Genomic DNA, 4,950 nt, shown 5'->3' with positions numbered 1-4,950 from the left:
TCCATATGAGAAAACTCAAAGTGACACTTCTGTTCAAGGAATAGCTGAACGTCAGGCAGATATAAGTAAGGGGAGCTGTAACGGAGTATTAAGAAAACCAAATAAAATGTCATCAGTGTCAGAGTCTCTGCGGAAATGGGGATTTTTTGGGGGTGCAACACACAGAAGGGGAAAGAAATCATAAGAATCTTGTGAAGGCTTTAGCAAGCAAAGGCATGTTGGGAATCTGGATTGGAAAAGGCAGTAGAGGAAGAGGAACTTCTTGCTGATCTTATTATTGCTGAAAAAGTACACTTCAGGCTTTGAAGAGCTGAGCCAAATAAAGCTGAAAAAGGCAGAATAAATGGATACAGCGCATAGAAAGGTTTCACTCAAAATGAGCAGCAAAAAGAGTGTGCTATGTACCCAGCAGAAAGGGAGTTAAAGAAGCAAGTGAAGGAGCAACCAGTGGAAGTCCAGGAATGGCTATATCTGTCTGCGTATCTGCTGTAAGTAAGTGGGCGTTAGCATACAGCGGGAAATGAATTGTTAGTCTGCAAGAACCTAATGGCAGTAATCCTGAAGCTGGGCTGGTGCAGGGAAAGACAGGGTGGGGGTCTGCTTTCCAACACTACACATGCTGAGAAGCAGGGGGCCTTCAGCAGCCAAGAGGCATCTCTCTGCTAAAGCAGAGGTGCTTCTCTGCTATAGACTGAGCAAGCCACTTCACCATAACATAACACAGAATGTTGCACTACACAAAGCAAAGGAATGAATGTCCCTCCTCGATCCCCTTGCTAAGAAATGGGAGGTCACTGAGGGGCCAGGTACTGGTGATGGGATCAAGGAAGAGATTTTAAGAAAGAGCAGATGGTGACATATTTTAAAGAGGTTATAAAAAGGGGAATCCTTGGGGCAGATGTTTTCTCAAAGACATCGGAACAAAGCAATGCAATGAGTAGGAAATATGTGGAAAATATGTGGCTGTTAAAAGATGGCAGCTGCCACATGGTTCAGATTAATGGCAGTGACTGTAAAGACAAAGCGCAGCAGCAGGTGAGTCAGGCCTCAGCAGAGCTGCAGCTGTGCAACAACTGGTCCTGAGTCCTCCATTCACTTTACAATGATGGAAACACCTGGAAAGGTGACTTCAGACCTCACAGTCTTCATCTTAAACATCAAATCCTACAGCAGCCTCTTCTTTATGTCTTTTTTATTTGAAGGGGTAAGAAGACCTGGAAAGACAATAGTCAAGCAAAGAAACTGGCCAAAAAATGTATACAAAGGATTTTGGAAACAAAGAGCATGAGCCTGTGGATATACAGATATGGTGTTCTACACGCAGTAGCTGCATGATGGGGGCAGCCCCAGTCCCTGTTACAGAAAAGCCAGTGGTGCTGGCTACCATCTGAAAGGATGGAGCCACTTGGAATCACCAGGCTGTCAGTATAAGCACTTGGGGTTTTGGCAAGCCCACTACTGCTCTGTGGTTTGGGCAACAGGAGCTGAAGTAGGGCAGGTTCCTGAAGAGTGTTAGACTCATTTTGCTTGGCTCCTGCTCAGCAAGATCCGTTTTATTAGTTTTCCTCTCAGTACAGTGCAATTTTTATGCTTCATTTTTACTGTATAGGAATTGTCTGCACATTTTGGAGAGAATGGTTGCAAAACAATAATAGTAATAATAAATAAATTATTTCTGTTGCTTCAAAGCATAAGTCTCAAAAAGAGCCTATGAGGTTTCTTAGGTCTAGCACTGAAAACGTGGCACTTGTGCAGACATGATGTCCTCTCCTGAGACAGAGTGGCAAGGAGATGATGTCAAAAAGCAACAGGGCTTCTAGGGGTTTCTCCTTGCAAGGTAGTGAACAGGATCTGCTTTTTCTGAAACATTACCTATGAACAGAATATGGTTCATCATTAACATTCGGCCAATAACATTTTTCATTGGGTTGTCTGAAATCTGGCCAGAAGCTTAGGCAGGCACTGGACTTAAGAATGTGTTTCTAAGATTTTATTACAGAACTTTAAAAGTGGTCACAAATTAATATATGTTTAAGGGTAGAAAGTGAACTTTAATTTAAACATTTGAACACAAATGTGGGTGTCAGTTGTACGATGAACTTGTTTATAAGTCAATGCCAGAATCAAATTGGAAGAGACCCACAAGATTCTTCAAGTCCAACCCCTGGCTCCACATAAGACCACCCACAATTCAAACCCCATGTCTGAGAACATTGTCCAAAAGCTCCTTGAACTCCAGCAGTCCAGGATCATGACCAGTGCCCTGGTCAGCCCATTCTACACCCACCACCCTCATCCCCAGCTGCCCCTACCCTGGCAAACAGCTCCATGCTGTTGTCCCTGGCCCCGTTACTGTCAGAGAGCAAAGCTCAGCTCTGCCCCCCTGCTTCCTGTGAGGAAGCTGCAGAATCCAGCACTCGCTCTGGTTAAACATGCTATTAGTGACTACCCAAGCCCTACAGTTTGTCAAGATCTCTTTGTGAGGCTCTCTACCCTAGAGGGATTGATGACAATGCTGAAGAGAACTAGCCTTGAAATGAAGCCCTGAAGAACACCACTAGCAACCATCCACCAGCTGGATGTAATGCCATTTACTGTGACCCTTTGAGCACGGCCCATCAGACAATTATTCACCTATCCTGTTATGTTTTAGCCTAGCTACATACCAGACAATTTGTCCAAAAGAATGCTGTGAGAACAGCTTTGAAAACACTGCTGAAATCCAAGAAATTAACATCAGCTGGACCATTCCCTTGGTCAACTTGGGTAACCTTGTCATGAAGGGAGATTCAGTTCATTAAACTGGACTTACCCCTTGTGAACTGAGGCTGTCTGCAATCAGCAATTGCATCATCTTTCAGGTGTTTTTCAGTAACTCCCAGAATGAGTTCCCAGTAATTTCCAAGATGTTGAAATGAGACTTCTTTTACTTACATACATCCTCAGGTGCTGTATTCAGAATCATCAGCATGAACATAAAGAAATCATGATACAGTACTCTGAAGCCCTGTTACAAGCCCACCCCACCTATCTCCCCTCAGAATAAAGTGCACCTGTTGCATTCATATCATCAGCTTTACAACCAGTGTCCACCTTACAATTTACCTGCATTCAACATGTGCCTTAGTTGCATGTCTGCTGCTCCTGAAGATTTCTATAGCCTTCTGTATCCATTGCAGTGCCTACTGAGAGCTTTGTAAGACCCTTCCAGGTAAACTGTAATAGGGTGCACATTGGTTCTCCACAACATCCTTCAACTTATTTATCCTCTACCTCCTTAGCTCTTTAGAGACTTATGCTGCAGTGACCACAATGGTAATTTCATGTCTGTATCCAGCATCTGCAGATATCACATTAATGATGTTTTCTAAAGTGGCTTTTGTTCCCACCTTTTAACATCAGGACAGCTGAAGATTTGGAACATTGGCATCAAGTATATTAGAAACATCCCTGACAACTGGTCTGTAGCATCCTGACTTACCTAAGAGAGAACATGAGTTTGTTATGTTCCACTGTTACCAACAACAAACTCTTCCCTGACTCATAGAGAAAACATGAATTGAGGGAAGGCATTCTACCATTTGGTTAGCTGCAGGGAATGGATAATTTAATCAGAAAAACTGATTTCAGTGCACAGCAATCAGAAGCACAGCTGGAAGCCTTTACCTGTTGTTTGAATCAAGAAGCTGGCTGCCATCTCCTACCCACCAACCATGATGGAAACTTGCAGGAAGAGGCAAAAGCTGTCTGACATGGTGGAGCTGAGAGCAAAGAGAATGGAAAACTTGGACTAAAGCCATGGTTCCCAGGATGTTGCTATTTCTTTTAAGCCTCTGGCAGGTTTGCGCTCATTGAAAGTAAACCCAAACAGCTAGCAGCTTTTGGCTAAGTCTTGCGCTTGTCCCCCTGAGCTCTTCTAAGGACACATCAGACTCCTGTCTTTGTTGGTGTCTCTGAGCAGCCCTTCTACAGGAGAAGGCAAAGGCACAGCACTTATATTTCTGTTTATTTCATTAGGGGAAAAATTCACCTCTGGACAAATGTATTTTCAGTCTGATGCTATGGTAATGACTTTGCAAGTTAGCAGAATTGGCATGTTTATACTTCATATGAAACCTCTGAATATTTCAGTGTTCTTCCACTGAAGGAGGAAAACCCAGCCAGTCACCTCAAACCTACAGCCTGGAAAAATAATGCTCACCCTCTTAACAGATAATACAATCTGTGCCAAAGTCTCTGCATACCTATCCTTAAACAGCATCCCATAGGAGACAGCAAGTGCTTTAAGAATAAGGACTACTTAGAGGCAGATTTGCCATCATGGGAAGTGGATTTTTCCTACGCATACAAACATAGCCATATGTATGTATGTGTCTATTTTATGTATACAGATGCATATATATGGTTATGTTTGTGTCTATTTTGTGTATGCAGATGATTTCTGTATAACCAAGTGTATCTGCTCATTCATATAGCTCTGAAGCTGACTACTGAGGCCTACAGGCCTTCAGTTCAGCCAAGCAATGTTATAGTCATCCCATCCTGCTCACTGTCATCTCCTGCCCCAAAGTCAGGTCTTGGTAAGGACTAGTGTAAAACTTGTAGAGCCATGAGCAAGACTTTGGACTCAACTATCCTTGTTGCCTTAACCTGTCACTTACCTCTGCAGCTGTGGGACAGACACGGTCTCCTGCCTCCAGCTGTCCATACTCTAGATGCTGCCTTGCTTCAGGGCTAAGGAGAGGAGGAAAAAAGAGAGAGGAGGGTGCTGACATCACCACCAGGGTAATTCAGAGGGACTTTGAAATAAGGAGCTGAGCACTGACATACCACAAGGCAAGCACATGCTGGCACATGTTGGGCAGCCACAACAAAGTGGTCACTGAAAGTGCTGGAATAGCTGATGCTGTAAATGCATGGCCAGAGTTTCTGATCTAAGACAGTGTCTCA

General features: G+C 43.6%; 1 long non-coding RNA gene across 3 annotated transcripts; it reads right to left on the bottom strand.

Annotated features, from left to right (window-relative positions):
- Positions 1-428: 428 nt before the first annotated feature.
- Positions 429-4,735, bottom strand: LOC140250615 (uncharacterized). 3 transcript variants are annotated; one of them, XR_011903217.1, is made up of 4 exons: positions 4,662-4,735; positions 3,667-3,761; positions 2,813-2,949; positions 429-1,214 (listed from the first exon to the last, which is right to left on the bottom strand). It is a non-coding gene; the product is annotated as an uncharacterized lncRNA (long non-coding RNA). The 3 variants fall into 3 exon arrangements; XR_011903215.1 differs by lacking the exon at positions 429-1,214 and adding an exon at positions 1,590-1,872; XR_011903216.1 differs by lacking the exons at positions 429-1,214; positions 3,667-3,761 and adding an exon at positions 1,590-1,872.
- Between the last annotated feature and the right edge of the window lie 215 nt (positions 4,736-4,950).

Source organism: Excalfactoria chinensis, chromosome 3 (genome assembly GCF_039878825.1).
Source record: "Excalfactoria chinensis isolate bCotChi1 chromosome 3, bCotChi1.hap2, whole genome shotgun sequence".
Classification (NCBI taxonomy): domain Eukaryota; kingdom Metazoa; phylum Chordata; class Aves; order Galliformes; family Phasianidae; genus Excalfactoria; species Excalfactoria chinensis.
This window is presented reverse-complemented; position numbering and strand designations above follow the sequence as displayed.